Here is a 20,199-nt window from a genome sequence, read left to right as displayed (position 1 = left end):
GTGCCATTGCCAGATACTGGCCAGTACTTATCCCAATTCACAGCAATTCTACTGTTTTCCAACTTTTTCTGTACATCCTGTTTGCATGATGTTCCTTGTATAGCGCCAAATGTAGAATTGCCCCAACGGTATACTGCCACTAATAATTCTTTGTTACATACATTATGTTTCACTCTTAAAAATTCCTCCCAGCATTTTATATGGTTGTGAAGGACCACATTGGCCAATTGGTTAGATCCTATGAACAATAGTGCTGTGGGCACTGGAACCATCCTGGCTGCTTTGAGTCAAATTGCCCAAGTAGCTTCTTCAGGCAGTGAAAACACATCAATCAATAATTCTGCTAAGTTGAACATTACAACTTTGATTAGGATACATAATTGTAGTTTTTCATGTATTACTCTTTACAGGTTAACTTTTCTCAGTATTCTAACAGAACAAAGAAATCCCAAATTATCTAAAAGGAAACTGGTCCATGAAAGCAGAGCAATTATCAAGACAATTGCTGATACAGATTCTTGTCCTTAACAATACTAGAATGGAACCCATCACGTTTAGAGATTTCACATCATGGATTACCAATGCTCTCTTTTTTTTAAAGAATGGGCTAGCATTTTTGCCTGGGGAGCCATTGTCCTCTTGGGATGTGGAGTATGTCTATGGCTCTTTTGCGGTTTACAACGAGAACATGACAGACACAAAGCGATTGTTTACCAGGCTATGGTTGCCATTGAAATTGGTGCATCTCCCAATATATGGCAGGCCTCTTTAAAAAATTAAGAGTTTGCCCTAGACTATATTTTGTCACTGTCATGTGAAGTCATTATATCCAGAGACGGACACCATTCCTCAGGTTCAGACCAACCTAAGACAGGGGCTTGGTGTCGATAGGGTTACACAAGGACAAGTAAGGCCGAGTCCTGGAGAAGAACGACCTAAGACAGAAACAATGACATATACTGATGTGACACCAAGATCTAGACAGTCATTTTTAGAAAACAAAAAAGAGGGAGATGTAGGGAGTGTCTAAAGATGGCTCCGACATCTTGTGGTTGTTAGTGATAAACACCTACAATGTGCATGTATTGACATTTCTCCGGCAGTTATCAGACTGGAGTGATATTCACGCTAATAAGGTATTTCATACTCCACCAATCCCCAGAGGACAAATTTACAACCACAGCCTTTCTTGTATTTAGGGGGAGTGCCTTTTTTCCCTCGGGGCCCCCCTCATCAAGAATGAGGTTTTCCTGAAATAAAGGCTGTTGAGAAGAATCCAACGGTGATGTGTCTTCCTTGCTGGTCGAGGTGGGCACTACACTAATAGAAGAAAAGATGGGGAAGAGTCTTCAACACATGGGCACTGGAGAAAGTTTCCTGAAAAAAAAACAAAAAAAAAAAAACATGACTTATGCTCTAAGATCAAGAATTGACAAATAGGACCTCATAAAATAGCAAAGTTCTGTAAGGCAAAATACATTGTCATTTAGACAAAACTGCAACCAACAGTTTGGGAAAACATTTTTACCAATCCTATATCTGATAGTGGGTAATATCCAAAATATACAAAGATCTTAAGAAGTTAGACTTTAGAAAGCAAAAACAGAATTAAAAAATGGGGTACTGTGAGTTACAAAACATTCTCAGATGCAGGTTATCAAATGGCCAAAAAACACATAAATAAATGTTCAACATACTTAGTAATCAGGGAAATTCAAATCAAAACAAATCTGAGCGTCTACCTCACACCAATGAGAATGGCTAAGATATAAATCTCAGGTGACAGAAGATGCTGGTGAGGATGTGGAGAATGAGGAACACTCCTCCATTGTTGGTGAGATTTCAGACTTGTACAACCCTTCGGAAAATCACACTGAAGTTTCCTCAGAATATTGGACATTCCATGAATGAGGACGCAGCTACAACTATCCTGAGCATATACCCAAAATATTGTCCAACATACAACCGAGAAATATATTTGTCTGTATTCATAGCAGCCATATTTAAAATAGTTAGAAGCAGGAAAGAACCCAGATGCCCTTCAACAGAAGAATGGATACAGAAATGTGGTACATCTACAAAATGGAATATTACTCAGCTGTAAAAACAATGACTTCATGAAATTCTAGTCATATAAAAGGAACTAGAAAATATCATCCTGAGTGAGGTTACTCAATCACAGAAAAACACACTTGATATGCATTCATTGATAAACAGATATTAGCAAAAAGCTTGAAATACCCATCATGCCATACACAGACCACATGAAGCTGAAGAAGGATGACCAAAATGCAGATGCTTCACTCCTTCTTTAAAAGGGGAACCAAAATACCCGTGACAGGGGATAAGGAGGCAAAGTTCATAACAGTGACTGAAGGACCTGCCATTCAGAGCCTGACTCACATGTAGCCCATATATGTACAGACACCAAAACTAGTTAAGATGGATGAAGTTAAGAAGTGCAGGCTGACAATGACTGGATATTGAACCCTCCTGAGAGACACAGCCAGAATATGTCAAATACAGAGGAAAATGGAAAGAGCAAACCACTGAACCAAGAACCAGAACCCGGTTGGAGGAATTAGAGAAAGGATTGAAAGAGCTGAAGTGATTTGCAACCCCATAATAATAACATTGCCAAACAACCAGAGATACCAGGACCAAACCACAAGAGAAAGATTATACATAGACAGACCCATGGTTCCAACTGCATATGTAGCAAAGGATGGCCTTGCTGGGAAAAATGTAATGAGAAACTCTTGTTTCTACCAAGGTAGGACCCCCAGTGTTGGGGAAAATGGGGAAGTGTGGGGAGGCCATGGGTGGGAATGTGAACTTCCTTACAGAAGAGTTGGGGGAAGGTTTAAGGGGCTTGTGGACTGAAAACATGGACAGGGAATAACATTTGAAATGTAAACATGAAATCTCCAACAATGAGAGAGAGAGAGAGAGAGAGAGAGAGAGAGAGAGAGAGAGAGAGAGAGAGAGGAAGAAGAGGAAGAAGAAGAAGAAGAAGAAGAAGAAGAAGAAGAAGAAGAAGAAGAAGAAGAAGAAGAAGAAGAAGAAGAAGGAGAAGAAGAAGAAGAAGAAGAATTTGAAACAGAAAGAGAACTAAAGTTCCATTCTTCTCCATTCCCTCTCTTCGTCAGCTGTTGTTTAGGCAGTAGTTTTAGTGAGATGATATAAGTGTAATTTCTGGTGTTACATTGAGACACCATCTCATAGAAAACTTTAGTCTCTTACAATCTTCATGCTCCCTCTTCGGTAATGTTCCTCAGCCTTGAATCATGTGACATTTTGTAGATATAGTCATTGAGACTGGGCTTGAAATTACTATCCTGCATTTTTTATGGCTGGGATTTTTACTGTGATGTTTGTTCCAGAGACTGTAATTAATTCTGTATATAAGGACACATGGCTTTGATTGTTGTTAGGTATGATACTGGCTTAAGTAAGTAAGGGGCTGTAAATTCTCCTTCGCACCCACAGCTTCAATAGTCATATACATGGCTACATTTCTACTACAAACGATTTTCATTGAACAGGACTTAAGCCAAGTTAGAGAGCTGTTGGCTATCACCAAGCTATTTACACCATTGCACTGCCCTTATGGTTATACTGCATGTTTATCATTGTGTTTTACAGGCATGATGTGAACATCATTTGAAACTGACAAGACTGATGATTGTAATAACAGGTTATACTAGAAATTTGACCTGTGCCTGGCACATCTTCCAGTATAAGAATATTGATTTTCTGATAGGTAGGGGGATGTAAAAGTTAAATTTTGTTTAAAAAAAAGAGGAAATTAAAATTTTCCTCCTATAGCATGTTTTATTAACTGAAGCAAAATAAAATCTATTTACATGATGTTGGGGAAATATCATTTAACAATATAATTCTAACTCTTTTTTTTAATCTATTAGCCATTTCTGAGTTTTTTGCCTATTTTTGTAGAATGTCACATTTTAAAAACAATTGTCAAAGTTTCCACTCCTTGGTTAGATTCTAAGAATGAGAATTGGCACATCTCACTGGAGTAGGTCAGGCATTGCTCTCCTTTTGGGTATTTAGGCTTTCTTTGTGGGAGAGTCATGGGGACTGCAGTGTCAGAAGAGGCTCAACTCTTCTTTTGAGAATTTTTTTTTAACTTGAGTATTTCTTATATACATTTCGAGTGTTATTCCCTTTCCCAGTTTCTGGGCAAACATTCCCCTCCCCCCTCTCCTTCCTTATGGGTGTTCCCCTCTCAACCATCCCACCATTGCCGCCCTCCCAACAGTCTAGTTCACTGGGGGTTCAGTCTTAGCAGGACCCAGGGCTTCCCCTTCAACTGGTGCTCGCACTAGGATATTCATTGCTACCTATGAGGTCAGAGTCCAGGGTCAGTCCATGTATAGTCTTTAGGTAGTGGCTTAGTCCCTGGAAGCTCTAGTTGCTTGGCATTGTTGTACATATGGGGTCTCAAGCGCCTTCAAGCTCTTCCAGTTCTTTCTCTGATTCCTTCAACGGGTGTCCTATTCTCAGTTCAGTGGTTTGCTGCTGGCATTCGCCTCTGTGTTTGCTGTATTCTGGCTGTGTCTCTCAGGAGCGATCTACATCCGGCTCCTGTCTGTCTGCACTTCTTTGCTTCATACTCTAATTGGGTGGCTGTATATGTATGGGCCACATGAGGGGCAGGCTGTGAATGGGTGTACCTTCAGTCTCTGTTTTAATCTTTGCCTCTCCCTTCCCTGCCAAGGTTATTCTTTTTCCCCTTTTAAAGAAGGAGAGAAGCATTCATATTTTGACCATCCGTCTTGAGTTTCATTTGTTCTAGGCATCTAGGGTAATTCAAGCATTTGGGCTAATAGCAACTTATCAATGAGTGCATACCATGTATATCTTTCTGTGATTGGGTTAGCTCACTCAGGATATTTTCCAATTCCAACCATTTGCCTAAGAAATTTCATAAAGTCGTTGTTTTTGATAGCTGAGTAATATTCCATTGTGTAGATGTACCACATTTTCTGTATCCATTACTCTGTTGAAGGGCATCTGGGCTCTTTCCAGCTTCTGGCTATTATAAATAAGGCTGCGATGAACATAGTGGAGCATGTGTCTTTTTTATATGTTGGGGCATCTTTTGGGTATATGCCCAAGAGAGGTATAGCTGGATCCTCAGGCAGTTCAATGTCCAATTTTCTGAGGAACATCCAGACTGATTTCCAGAATGGTTGTACCAGTCTGCAATCCCACCAACAATGGAGGAGTGTTCCTCTTTCTCCACATCCTCGCCAGCATCTGCTGTCATCTGAGTTTTTGATCTTATCCATTCTCACTGGTGTGAGGTGAAATCTCAGGGTTGTTTTGATTTGCATTTCCCTTATGAGTAAAGATGTTGAACATTTCTTTAGGTGTTTCTCAGCCACTCGGCATTCCTCAGCAGTTAATAGTTTCTTTAGCTCTGAACCCCATTTTTTAATAGGGTTATTTGTCTCGCTGCAGTCTAACTTCTTGAGTTCTTTGTATATTTTGGATATAAGGCCTCTATCTGTTGTAGGATTGGTAAAGATCTTTTCCCAAACTGTTGGTTGCCGTTTTGGCCTAACCACAGTGTCGTTTGCCTTACAGAAGCTTTGCAGTTTTATGAGATCCCATTTGTCGATTCTTGATCTTAGAGCATAAGCCATTGGTGTTTTGTTCAGGAAATTTTTTCCAGTGCCCATGTGTTCCAGATGCTTCCCTAGTTTTTCTTCTATTAGTTTGAGTGTGTCTGCTTTGATGTGGAGGTCGTTGATCCACTTGGACTTAATCTTTGTACAGGGTGATAAGCATGGATCGATCTGCATTCTTCTATATGTTGACCTCCAGTTGAACCAGCACCATTTGCTGAAAATGCTATCTTTTTTCCATTGGATGGTTTTGGCTCATTTGTCAAAAATCAAGTGACCATAGGTGTGTGGGTTCATTTCTGGGTCTTCAATTCTATTCCATTGGTCTATCTGTCTGTCACTGTACCAATACCATGCAGTTTTTATCACTAATGCTCTGTAATACTGCTTGATATCAGGGATAGTGATTCTCCCTGAAGTCCTTTTATTGTTGAGGATAGCTTTAGCTATCCTGGGTTTTTTGTTATTCCAGATGAATTTTCAAATTGTTCTGTCTAACTCTTTGAAGAATTGGATTGGTATTTTGATGGGGATTGCATTGACTCTGTAGATCGCTTTTGGTAAAATGGCCATTTTTACTATATTAATCCCGCCAATCAATGAGCATGGGAGATCTTTCCATCTTCTGAGGTCTTCTTCAATTTCTTTCTTCAGTGTCTTGAAGTTCTTATTGTACAGATCTTTTACTTGCTTGGTTAAAGTCACACCGAGGTACTTTATATTATTTGGGTCTATTATGAAGTGTGTTGTTTCCCTAATTTCTTTCTCGGCTTGTTTCTCTTTTATGCAGAGGAAGGCTACTGATTTACTTGAGTTAATTTTATACCCAGCCACTTTGCTGAAGTTGTATATTAGCTTTAGCAGTTGTCTGGTGGAACTTTTGTGATCACTTAAATATACTATCATATCATCTGCAAATAGTGATATTTTGACTTCTTCTTTTTGGATCGTTATACCCTTGACCTCCTTTTGTTGTCTGAATGCTCTGGCTAGAATTTCAAGAACTATATTGAATAAGTAGGGAGAGAGTGGGCAGCCTTGTCTAGTCTCTGATTTTAGTGGGATTGTTTCAAGTTTCTCTCCATTTAGTTTAATATTAGCAACTGGTTTGCTGTATATGGCTTTTACTATGTTTAGGTATGGGCTTTGAATTCCTATTCTTTCTAGGACTTTTATCATGAAGGGGTGTTGAATTTTGTCAAATGCTTTCTCAGCATCTAATGAAATGATCATTTGGTTTTGTTCTTTCAGTTTGTTTATATAATTGATCACATCGATGGTTTTCCGTATATTAAACCATCCCTGCAAAACTGGGATGAAGCCTACTTGATCATGGTGGATGATTGTTTTGATGTGCTCTCGGATTCGGTTTGCCAGATATTTATTGAGTTTTTTAGCATCGATATTCATAAGGGAAATTGGTCTGAAGTTCTCTTTCTTTGTTGTGTCTTTGTGTGGTATAGGTATAAGAGTAATAGTGGCTTCGTAGAAGGAATTCGGTAGGGCTCCATCTGTTTCAATTTTGTGGAACAGTTTGGATAATATTGGTATGAGGTCTTCTATGAAGGTTTGATAGAATTCTGCACTAAACGCGTCTGGACCTGGACTCTTTTTGGTTGGGAGACCTTTAATGACTGCTTCTATTTCCTTAGGAGTTATGGGGTTGTTTAACTGGTTTATCTGTTCCTGATTTAACTTCGATAACTGGTATCTGTCTAGGAAATTGTCCATTTCCTGAAGATTTTCAAGTTTTGTTGAATATAGGTTTTTATAGTAAGATCTGATGATTTTTTGAATTTCCTGTGAATCTGTAGTTATGTCTCCCTTTTCATTTCTGATTTTGTTAATTTGGACGCACTCTCTGTGTCCTCTCGTTCGTCTGGCTAAGGGTTTATCTATCTTGTTGATTTTCTCAAAGAACCAACTTTTGGTTCTGTTGATTCTTTCTATGGTCCTTTTTGTTTCTACTTGGTTGATTTCAGCTCTGAGTTTGATTATTTCCTGCCTTCTACTCCTCCTGGGTGTATTTGCTTCCTTTTGTTCTAGAGCTTTTAGGTGTGCTGTCAAGCTGCTGACATATGCTCTTTCCTGTTTCTTTCTGTAGGCACTCAGCCCTATGAGTTTTCCTCTTAGCACAGCTTTCATTGTGTCCCATAAGTTTGAGTATGTTGTATCTTCATTTTCATTAAATTCTAAAAAGTTTTTAATTTCTTTCTTTATTTCTTCCTTGACTAGGTTATCATTGAGTATAGCATTGTTCAATTTCCACGTATATGTGGGCATTCTTCCCTTATTGTTATTGAAGGCCAGTTTTAGGCCGTGGTGGTCTGATAGCACGCATGGGCTTATTTCAATCTTTCTTTACCTGTTGAGGCCCGTTTATTGACCAACTATATCGTCAATTTTGGAGAAAGTACCCTGAGGAGCTGAGAAGAAGTTATATCCTTTTTCTTTAGGATAGAATGTTCTATAAATATCCGTTAAGTCCATTTGGCTCATGACTTCTCTTAGTCTGTCGACATCACTGTGTAATTTCTGTTTCCATGATCTGTCTGTTGATGAGAGTGGGGTGTTGAAATCTCCCACTATTATTGTGTGAGGTGCAATGTGTGTTTTGAGCTTTAGTACGGTTTCTTTTACGTATGTAGGTGCCCTTGTATTTGGGGCATAGATATTTAGGATTGAGAGTTCATCTTGGTGGATTTTTCCATTGATAAATATGAAGTGTCCTTCCTTATCTTTTTTGATGACTTTTAATTAAAAATTGATTTTATTTGATATTAGAATGGCTACTCCAGCTTGCTTCTTCTGACCATTTGCTTGGAAAGTTGTTTTCCAGCCTTTCACTCTGAGGTAGTGTCTGTCTTTGTCTCTGAGGTGTGTTTCCAGTAGGCAGCAGAATGCAGGGTCTTCGTTGGGTATCCAGTTTGTTAATCTATGTTTTTTTATTGGGGAGTTGAGGCCATTGATGTTGAGAGATATTAAGGAATAGTGATTATTGCTTCCTGTTATATTCATATTTGGATGTGAGGCTATGTTTGTGTGCTTTTCTTCTCTTTGTTTTGTTGCCAAGACGATTAGTTTCTTGCTTCTTCTAGGGTATAGCCTGCCTCCTTATGTTGGGCTTTACACTTTATTATTCTTTCTAGTGCTGGATTTGGAGAAAGATATTGTGTAAATTTGGTTTTGTCATGGAATATCTTGGTTTCTCCATCAATGTTAATTGAGAGTTTTGCTGGATACAGTAACCTGGGCTGGCATTTGTGTTCTCTTAGGGTCTGTATAACATCAGTCCAGGATCTTCTGGCCTTCATAGTTTCTGGCGAGAAGTCTGGTGTGATTCTGATAGGTCTCCCTTTATATGTTACTTGACCTTTTTCCCTTACTGCTTTTAGTATTCTTTCTTTATTTTGTGCGTTTGGTGTTTTGACAATTATGTGACGGGAGGTGTTTCTTTTATGGTCCAATCTATTTGGAGTTCTGTAGGCTTCTTGTATGTCTATGGGTATCTCTTTTTTTAGGTTAGGGAAGTTTTCTTCTATGATTTTGTTGAAGATATTTACTGGTCCTTTGAGCTGGGAGTCTTCACTCTCTTCTATACCTATTATCCTTAGGTTTGATCTTCTCATTGAGTCCTGGATTTCCTGTATGTTTTGGACCAGTAGCTTTTTCCGCTTTACATTATCTTTGACAGTTGAGTCAATGATTTCTATGGAATCTTCTGCTCCTGAGATTCTCTCTTCCATCTCTTGTATTCTGTTGGTGAAGCTTGTATCTACAGCTCCTTGTCTCTTCTTTTGGTTTTCTATATCCAGGGTTGTTTCCATGTGTTCTTTCTTGATTGCTTCTATTTCCATTTTTAATTCCTTCAACTGTTTGATTGTGTTTTCCTGGAATTCTTTCAGGGATTTTTGCGATTCCTCTCTGTAGGCTTTTACTTGTTTATTAATGTTTTCCTGTGCTTCCCTAAGTGTGTTCATGTCTTTCTTGAAGTCCTCCAGCATCATGATCAAATATGATTTTGAAACTAGATCTTGCTTTTCTGGTGTGTTTGGATATTCCGTGTTTGCTTTGGTGGGAGAATTGGGCTCCGATGATGCCATGTAGTCTTGGTTTCTGTTGCTTGGGTTCCTGCGCTTGCCTCTCGCCATCAGATTATCTCTAGTGTTACTTTGTTCTGCTATTTCTGACAGTGGCTAGACTGTCCTATAAGCCTGTGTGTCAGGAGTGCTGTAGACCTGTTTTCCTCTCTTTCAGTCAGTTATGGGGACAGAGTGTTCTTCCTTCGGGCGTGTAGTTTTTCCTCTCTACAGGTCTTCAGCTGTTCCTGTGGGCCTGTGTCTTGAGTTCACCAGGCAGCTTTCTTGCAGCAGAAAATTTGGTCTTACCTGTGGTCCTGAGGCTCAAGTTCACTCATGGGGTGCTGCCCACGGGCTCTCTGCAGCGGCAGCAATCAGGAAGACCTGTGCCGCCCCTTCCGGGAGCTTCAGTGCACCAGGGTTCCAGATGGTCTTTGGCTTTTTCCTCTGGCGTCCGAGATGTGTGTGCAGGGAGCAGTCTCTTCTGGTTTCCCAGGCTTGTCTGCCTCTCTGAAGGTTTAGCTCTCCCTCCCACGGGATTTGGGTGCAGAAAACTGTTTATCCGGTCTGTTTCTTTCAGGTTCCGGCGGTGTCTCAGGCGCAGGGGTTCTGCCGCTCCTGGGCCCTCCCCCACGGGAGCCCAGAGGCCTTATACAGTTTCCTCTTGGGCCAGGGATGTGGGCAGGGGTGAGCAGTGTTGGTGGTCTCTTCCGCTCTGCAGCCTCAGGAGTGCCCACCTGACCAGGCGGTTGGGTCTCTCTCTCACCCGGTCTGGGAGCAGAGAGCTGCTGCAGGCCGGGATCCGCGGGTGTGGTTTTCCGTATATTAAACCGTCCCTGAATGCCTGGGATGAAGCCAACTTGATCATGGTGGATGATTGTTTTGATGTGCTCTTGGATTTGGTTTGCCAGAATTTTATTGAGTATTTTTGCATCAATATTCATAAGGGAAATTGGTCTGAAGTTCTCTTTCTTTGTTGGGTCTTTGTGTGGTTTAGGTATAAGAGTGATTGTGGCTTCACAGAAGGAATTCCGGAGTGATCCATCTGTTTCAATTTTGTGGAATAAATTGGATAATATTGGTATGAGGTCTTCTATGAAGGTTTGATAGAATTCTGCACTAAACCCATCTGGACCTGGGCTCTTTTTGGTTGGGAGACCTTTAATGACTTTATCTATTTCCTTAGGAGTTAGGGGTTGTTTAACTGGTTTATCTGTTCCTGATTTAACTTCCGTACCTGATATTTGTCTAGGAAATTGTCCATTTCCTGAAGATTTTCAAGTTTTGTTGAATATAGGCTTTTATAGTAAGATTTGATGATTTTTTGAATTTCCTCAGAATCTGTAGTTATGTCTCCCTTTTCATTTCTGATTTTGTTAATTTGGGCACACTCTCTGGGTCCTCTCATTAGTCTGGATAAGGGTTTATCTATCTTGTTGATTTTCTCAAAGAACCAACTTTTGGTTCTGTTGATTCTTTCTATGGTCCTTTTTGTTTCTACTTGGTTGATTTCAGCTCTGAGTTTGATGATTTCCTGCCTTATACTCCTTGTGGGTGTATTTGCTTCTTTTTGCTCTAGAGCTTTTAGGTGTGCTGTCAAGCTGCTGACATATGCTCTTTCCTGTTTCTTTCTGCAGGCACTCAGCGCTATGAGTTTTCGTCTTAGCACAGCTTTCATTGTGTCCCATAAGTTTGGGTATGTTGTACCTTCATTTTCATTAAATTCTAAAAAGTTTTTAATTTCTTTCTTTATTTCTTCCTTGACTAGGTTATCATTGAGTATAGCATTGTTCAATTTCCACGTATATGTGGGCATTCTTCCCTTATTGCTATTGAAGGCCAGTTTTAGGCCGTGGTGGTCTGATAGCACGCATGGGCTTATTTCAATCTTTCTTTACCTGTTGAGACCCGTTTTTTGACCAACTATATCGTCAATTTTGGAGAAAGTACCCTGAGGAGCTGAGAAGAAGTTATATCCTTTTTCTTTAGGATAGAATGTTCTATAATTATCTGTTAAGTCCATTTGGCTCATGACTTCTCTTAGTCTGTCTACGTCTCTGTGTAATTTCTGTTTCCATGATCTGTCTGTTGATGAGAGTGGGGTGTTGAAATCTCCCACTATTATTGTGTGAGGTGCAATGTGTGTTTTGAGCTTTAGTAAGGTTTCTTTTACGTATGTAGGTGCCCTTGTATTTGGGGCATAGATATTTAGGATTGAGAGTTCATCTTGGTGGATTTTTCCATTGATAAATATGAAGTGTCCTTCCTTATCTTTTTTGATGACTTTTAATTAAAAATTGATTTTATTTGATATTAGAATGGCTACTCCAGCTTGCTTCTTCTGACCATTTGCTTGGAAAGTTGTTTTCCAGCCTTTCACTCTGAGGTAGTTTCTGTCTTTGTCTCTGAGGTGTGTTTCCAGTAGGCAGCAGAATGCAGGGTCTTCGTTGGGTATCCAGTTTGTTAATCTATGTTTTTTTATTGGGGAGTTGAGGCCATTGATGTTGAGAGATATTAAGGAATAGTGATTATTGCTTCCTGTTATATTCATATTTGGATGTGAGGTTATGTTTGTGTGCTTTTCTTCTCTTTGTTTTGTTGCCAAGACGATTAGTTTCTTGCTTCTTCTATGGTATAGCCTGCCTCCTTATGTTGGGCTTTACCCTTTATTATTCTTTCTAGTGCTGGATTTGGAGAAAGATATTGTGTAAATTTGGTTTTGTCATGGAATATCTTGGTTTCTCCATATATGTTAATTGAGAGTTTTGCAGGATACAGTAATCTGGGCTTGCACCTGTGTTCTCTTAGGGTCTGTATGACATCAGTCCAGGATCTTCTGGCCTTCATAGTTTCTGGCGAAAAGTCTGGTGTGATTCTGATAGGTCTGCCTTTATATGTTACTTGACCTTTTTCCCTTACTGCTTTTAATATTCTTTCTTTATTTTGTGCGTTTGGTGTTTTGAATATTATGTGACGGGAGGTGTTTCTTTTCTGGTCCAATCTATTTGGAGTTCTGTAGTCTTCCTGTATGTCTATGGGTATCTCGTTTTTTAGGTTAGGGAAGTTTTCTTCTATGATTTTGTTGAAGATATTTATTTGTCCTTTGAGCTGGGAGTCTTCACTCTCTTCTATACCTATTATCCTTAGGTTTGATCTTCTCATTGAGTCCTGGATTTCCTGTATGTTTTGGACCAGTAGCTTTTTCCGCTTTACATTATCTTTGACAGTTGAGTCATTGATTTCTATGGAATCTTCTGCTCCTGAGATTCTCTCTTCCATCTCTTGTATTCTGTTGGTGAAGCTTGTATCTACAGCTCCTTGTCTCTTCTTTTGATTTTCTATATCCAGGGTTGTTTCCATGTGTTCTTTCTTGATTGCTTCTATTTCCATTTTTAATTCCTTTAACTGTTTGATTGTGGTTTCCTGGAATTCTTTCAGGGATTTTTGCGATTTCTCTCTGTAGGCTTCTACTTGTTATCTAAGGGAGTTCTTCACGTCTTTCTTGAAGTCCTCTAGCATCATGATCAAATATGATTTTGAAACTAGATCTTGCTTTTCTGGTGTGTTTGGATATTCCATGGTTGTTTTGGTGGGAGGATTGGGCTCCGATAATGCCATGTAGTCTTGGTTTCTGTTGCTTGGGTTCCTGCGCTTGCCTCCCGCCACGAGATTATCTCTAGTGTTACTTTGTTCTGCTATTTCTGACAGTGGCTAGACTGTCCTATAAGCCTGTGTGTCAGGAGTGCTGTAGACCTGTTTTCCTGTTTTCTTTCAGCCAGTTATGGGGACAGAGTGTTCTGCTTTCGGGCGTGTAGTTTTTCCTCTCTACATGTCTTCAGCTGTTCCTGTGGGCCTGTGTCTGGAGTTCACCAGGCAGCTCACTTGCAGCATTAAAGTTGGTCTTACCTGTGGTCCCGAGGCTTAAGTTTGCTCGTGGGGCACTGCCTAAGACCTCTCCTAGGCGGCAACAAATGAGAAGATCTGCGCTGCTCTTTCTGTGAGCCTTCGTGCACCAGGGTTCCAGATGGTGTTTGGTGATTTCGTCTGGCGTCTGGATGTGCACAGAGTGCAGTTTCTTCTGGTTTCCCACGTGTGTCTGCCTCTCTGTAGTTGTAGCTCTTCCTCACACGGGATTTGGGTGCAGAGAACTGTTTATCCGGTTTGTTTCCTTCAGGTTCCGAAGGTGTCTCAGGCGCAGGGGTCCTGCCGCTCCTGGGCCCTCCCCTACAGGAACCCAGAGGCCTTATACAGTTTCCTCTTGGGCCAGGGATGTGGGCAGGGGTGGGTAGTGATGGTGGTCTCCTCCGCTCTGCAGCCGCAGGAGTGCCCACCTGACCAGGCGGTGAGGTCTCTCTCCCACAGGGTTTGTGTGTGTGTGTGTTTTTTTTTGTTTATTTTTTTGTTTTTTATTATTAACTTGAGTATTTCTTATATACATTTCGAGTGTTATTCCCTTTCCCAGTTTCCGGGCAAACATCCCCCTCCCCCCTCCATTTCTTATCGGTGTTCCCCTCCCCACACTCCCCCCATTGTCCCCCTCCCCCCAACAGTCTAGTTCACTGGGGGTTCAGTCTTAGCAGGACCCAGAACTTACCCTTCCACTGGTGCTCTTACTAGGATATTCATTGCTACCTATGAGGTCAGAGTCCAGGGTCAGTCCATGTATAGTCTTTAGGTAGTGGCTTAGTCCCTGGAAGCTCTGGTTGCTTGGCATTGTTGTACATATGGGGTCTCGAGCCCCTTCAAGCTCTTCCACTTCTTTCTCTGATTCCTTAAACGGGGGTCCTGTTCTCAGTTCAGTGGTTTGCTGCTGGCATTCGCCTCTGTATTTGCTGTATTCTGGCTGTGTCTCTCAGGAGCGATCTACATCCGGCTCCTGTCGGTCTGCACTTCTTTGCTTCACCCATCTTGTCTAATTGGATGGCTATATATGCATGGGCCACATGGGGGCAGACTCTGAATGGGTGTTCCTTCAGTCTCTCTTTTAATCTTTGCCTCTCTCTTCCCTGCCAAGTGTATTCTAGTTCCCCTTTTAAAGAAGGAGTGAACCATTCACATTTTGTTCATCTGTCTTGAGTTTCATTTGTTCTAGGCATTTAGGGTAATTCAAGCATTTGGGCTAATAGCCACTTATCAGTGAGTGCATACCATGTATGTCTTTCTGTGATTGTGTTAGCTCACTCAGGATGATATTTTCCAGTTCCAGCCATTTGCCTACGAATTTCATAAAGTCGTTTTTGATAGCTGAGTAATATTCCATTGTGTAGATGTACCACATTTTCTGTATCCATTCCTCTGTTGAAGGTCATCTGGGTTCTTTCCAGCTTCTGGCTATTATAAATAAGGCTGCAATGAACATAGTGGAGCACGTGTCTTTTTTATATGTTGGGGCATCTTTTGGGTATATGCCCAAGAGAGGTATAGCTGGATCCTCAGGCAGTTCAATATCCAATTTTCTGAGGATCCTCCAGACTGATTTCGAGAATGGTTGTAGCAATTTGCAATCCCACCAACAATGGAGGAGTGTTCCTCTTTCTCCACATCCTCGCCAGCATCTGCTGTCACCTGAGTTTTTGATCTTAGCCATTCTCACTGGTGTGAGGTGAAATCTCAGGGTTGTTTTGATTTGGATTACCCTTATAACTAAAGATGTTGAACATTTCTTTAGGTGTTTCTCAGCCATTCGGCATTCCTCAGCTGTGAATTCTTTGTTTTGCTCTGAACCCCATGTTTTAATAGGGTTATTTGTCTCCCTGCCGTCTAACTTCATGAGTTCTTTGTATATTTTGGATATAAGGCCTCTATCTGTTGTAGGATTGGTAAAGATCTTTTCCCAATCTGTTGGTTGCCGATTTGTCCTAACCACAGTGTCCTTTGCCTTACAGAAGCTTTGCAGTTTTATGAGATCCCATTTGTCGATTCTTGATCTTAGAGCATAAGCCACTGGTGTTTTGTCCAGGAATTTTTTTCCAGTGCCCATGTGTTCCAGATGCTTCCCTATTTTTTTTCTTTTAGTTTGAGTGTATCTGGTTTGAAGTGGAGGTCCTTGATCCACTTGGAGTTATCCTTTGTCCAGGGTGATAAACATGGATAGATATGCATTCTTCTACATGTTGACCTCCAGGTGAACCAGCACCATTTGCTGAAAATGCTATCTTTTTTGCATTTGATGGTTTTGTCTCATTTTTCAAAAATCAAGTGCCCAGAGGTGTGTAGGTTCATTTCTGGGTCATCAATTCTGTTCCATTGGTCTATTTTTCTGTCTCTGTACCAATACCATGCAGTTTTTATCACTATTACTCTGTAATACTGCTTGAGTTCAGGGATCGTGATTCCCCCTGAAGTCCTTTTATTGTTGAGAATAGTTTTAGCTATCCTGGGTTTTTTTGTTATTCCAGATGAATTTGCAAATTGTTCTGTCTAACTCTTTGAAGAATTGGATTGGAATTTTGATGGGGATTGCATTGAATCTGTAGATTGCTTTTGGTAGAATGGCCATTTTTACTATATTAATCCTGCCAATCCATGAGCATGGAAGATCTTTCCATCTTCTGAGGTCTTCTTCAATTTCTTTCTTCAGAGTCTTGAAGTTCTTATTGTACAGATCTTTTACTTGCTTGGTTAAAGTCACACCGAGGTACCTTATATTATTTGGGTCTATTATGAAGGGTGTCGTTTCCCTAATTTCTTTCTCAGCTTTTTTCTCTTTTGTGTAGAGGAAGGCTACTGATTTATTTGAGTAAATTTCATACCCAGCCACTTTGCTGAAGTTGTCTATCAGCTTTAGTAGTTCTCTGGTGGAAATTTTGGGATCACTTAAATATACTATCATATCTTCTGCAAATAGTTATATTTTGACTTCTTTTTTCCAAACTGTATCCCCTTGACCTCCTTTTGTTGTCTGATTGCTCTGGATAGAACTTTGAGAACTATATTGAATAAGTAGGGAGAGAGTGGGCAGCCTTGTCTAGTCCCTGATTTTAGTGGGATTGCTTCAAGTTTTTTCCATTTAGTTTAATTTTTAGCAACTGGTTTGCTGTATATGACTTTTACCATGTTTAGGTATGGGCCTTGAATTCCTATTCTTTCCAGGACTTTTATCATGAAGGGGTGTTGAATTGTGTCAAATGCGTTCTCAGCACCTAATGAAATGATCATGTGGTTCTGTTCTTTCAGTTTCTTTATATAATGATCACGTTGATGGTTTTCCGTATATTAAACCATCCCTGCATGCCTGGGATGAAGCCTACTTGATCATGGTGGATGATTGTTTTTATGTGCTCTTGGATTCCGTTTGCCAGTATTTTATTGAGTATTTTTGCGTCGATATTCATAAGGGAATTTGGTCTGAAGTTCTCTTTCTTTGTTGGGTCCTTGTGTGGTTTAGGTATGAGAGTAATTGTGGCTTCATAGAAAGAATTCGGTAGTGCTCCATCTTTTTCAATTTTGTGGAATAGTTTGGATAATAGTGATATGAGTCTTCTATGAAGGTCTAATAGAATTCTGCACTAAACCCGTCTGGACCTGGGTTCTTTTTGGTTGGAAGACCTTTAATGACTGCTTCTATTTCCATAGTAGTTATGGGGTTGTTTAACTAGTTTATCTGTTCCTGATTTACCTTCGTTACCTATATCTGTCTAGTAAATTGTCCATTTCCTGCAGATTTTCAAGTTTTGTTGAATATAGACTTTTATAGAAAGATCTTATGATTTTTTGAATTTCCTCTGAATCTGTAGTTATGTCTCCCTTTTCATTTCTGATTTTATTAATTTGGACACACACTCTGTGTCCTCTCATTCGTCTGGCTAAGGGTTTATCTATGTTGTTGATTTTCTCAAAGAATCAACTTTTTGTTCTTTTGATTCTTTCTATGGTCCTTTTTGTTTCTATTTGGTTGATTTCAGCTCTGACTTTTATTATTTCCTGCCTTCTACTCCTCCTGGTTGTATTTGGTTCTTTTTGTTCTAGAGTTTTAGGTGTGTTGTCAAGCAGGTGACATATGCTCTTTCCTCTTTCGTTCTGCAGGCACTTAGCACTATGAGTCATTCTACTCTTACTGAAGGATGTATTTATTAAATGCAATATTAGTTTTAAAAGAACTTAAAAGGAAAGTTTTGTTTTATTTTTTTAACTGTCCTATAGGAAATAAACTGTAGTTTGGTCATTTTGCTTATTAATGTACCAAGGAGTAATAATGTAAGGATATAATTCTTTGACATAGAAATTTTGCATACACAATAGCCATCCCATCAAATTATTCTTGTTATATTTGATTTTGCATTCCATTGCAATTCAAAATAAGTATCTTATATTTTCTGGCGCTTTAGCAATAGGATATTCTCATTTCTCAAATAACATATTTTTACATTTTTATCTCAAAATATTTAGAAACAAATTAGGAAAAATAAATGTACTACAGAGTTTCCTTTATGCCTGTACTTAATATCAAAATATATCCTGTAAATTTTAGCTATTTTCGCAATTCCATTCACCATGATACATCAGATTTATTCTGGCTCTACATGTTTGACAGATTCAGCCGCACAAAAATGGTTGTCGTTATCACAGAACAGACAAAAATGTTGGCAACTAAGAAGGTTGCAATAAAAACCAGTCAATTAGAATTAAAGGGGTAAATAATGAAGAAGATCAATGCATGCTAGCTGGCAAACAGTACGGACCAACAAAACTGCACACGTATGAGCTTTAAATTTTAAGTAAAATATATTTTATGGAAATATGAACCCGTTCTAAAATGATAATCCTTATATCCTATTAGAATATCTAAAATATTTATATTATTCTTTTAGTGTATAAGGTTATTTTAAGTTTTATAGTGAGTCTTTTCTTAGAGGCACTTGTCTCTTTACATTCTTGTTTGCTTTATGATTAGAGAGTGGAGAGCCTGGATTCCATCCCTCCACTATACCACAGCACGTTTAACAATTTTTAAATGAATTCATTTCCTAATTTTATACTAAGTGTGAAAGTCATACACACAGATAGTACTGCTTCATATAAAGAATTATATTCATAATATTGCATTCAATCAATTAATAACTTTATATTTTCACAGTTTAAAAGGATGTTTGTATGTGTCTGAAAATACATGGAAGATACCTGTATCCCAACACTGACCCAATACTCTCTATTGCTGTCTTATCCCATAAAAACCTTTTTGAGAGTATATCAAGCTATGTTGAAAAATATGCCAATGATTCTTCAACCAATAAATCTAATAGAAACAGCTGTCTATTTTTCTTTCCAATGATTCTGTGTGTTCATATAAGAAAATGGAACTATTATTTCAATTGCATTTCTTTAAAAACATGAAATACTACAGTCTGCTGACCCTTGCCTTTCATATATAACAAAGATTCTTGAATCTTTTAAGTTAAACCAGCATCTAGAAGCTCTCTCATTTCTTTGAGGTAAGACTCCTGCTCCTTTCTCACTCATTTCCTTCTTTTCTTATTGGAAATTGTTTGTATTTACATTTCAAATGTTATACCCTTTCCTGTTTCCCCTCTCTCCCATCGACCCTTTCCATGTTTCTGTGAGTTTTGTACGATTACTGCCTGCCTACTCACACCTCAACACTCTGGCATTCCCTACACTAGAGAAACCAGACTTCATAGGACCAAGTCCTTTCATCCTATTCATTCCAGGAAATGCCATGCTCTTCTATATATGAGGCTGAAGCCATGGATACCTCCATGTGTACTCTTTGATTGGTATTTAATCCCTCACTTCCTTCTTCATTCACTGGACAAAAGCTTATTATGATTCACTGCTGTCAGTGCTGTCCTTGCAGTAGGGAAAACAATGGTCAGTGATCCTGGACCTCAGTAAGCTGAATGTTCAGACAAATGCATGAACACATGTAACCAGAGCTTGGTTCCCACTAAAAAAAAACATGCAAATATTTTCCAAATGTTGTGTAATGAACACTTGCCGTGGGGTTCAATGCTGTTTCAAAATACTATTGCCAGTATTACTTGGTGGCCATCTCCATGAGTGAGTGGGTCATCATTTATTTGAGATTATTTATTTAGTGTTGAATATTGAGAGCCTCAGACAAATTTCTTCCAGCAGATCTTTACACACACACATGGTTCTTTATTTGTTTTTTGTTTTCTTTGGTTTGGTTTTGTATCAATATATATAGAGCACAAAACTTAGCACGCTATCATTTTTGTACAGTACTCAGCATCTCTGGTGTGTGCCTGTCACACCCTCTCTGACCCAGATCTTTTTGAATTTATGGAGCTGAGATGCCATGCATTTTACATATAGTAACCATCTTCCTTCTCTCTCCTCCCAGACCCCAAATCTCCTGCTTCTTACCACTGTTGATAAATACTTTATATACACTGATATATGCAGGACCAGAAAATACCTGTCTTTTTTGCTATTAACTTGGCATCCTCAGGCTCCTTCCATGCAGCATATGTCAAATGCCTGAG

General features: G+C 39.4%; 1 long non-coding RNA gene across 1 annotated transcript in view; it reads right to left on the bottom strand.

The window, feature by feature from the left end:
- Nucleotides 1-1,170: 1,170 nt before the first annotated feature.
- Nucleotides 1,171-20,199, bottom strand: part of LOC134484592 (uncharacterized) — a 32,334-nt gene continuing 13,305 nt past the window's right edge. Inside the window, exon 3 of the long non-coding RNA XR_010062074.1 lies at nucleotides 1,171-1,377. This is a non-coding gene — a long non-coding RNA (uncharacterized LOC134484592). The remainder of the gene's footprint in view (nucleotides 1,378-20,199) is intronic.

The sequence above is a fragment of the Rattus norvegicus genome (genome assembly GCF_036323735.1).
Source record: "Rattus norvegicus strain BN/NHsdMcwi chromosome Y unlocalized genomic scaffold, GRCr8 chrY_unlocalized_14, whole genome shotgun sequence".
In the NCBI taxonomy this organism is placed as follows: Eukaryota; Metazoa; Chordata; class Mammalia; order Rodentia; family Muridae; genus Rattus; species Rattus norvegicus.
The sequence above is the reverse complement of the archived record's forward strand: the minus strand, read 5'-3'. Positions and strand labels throughout refer to the sequence as shown.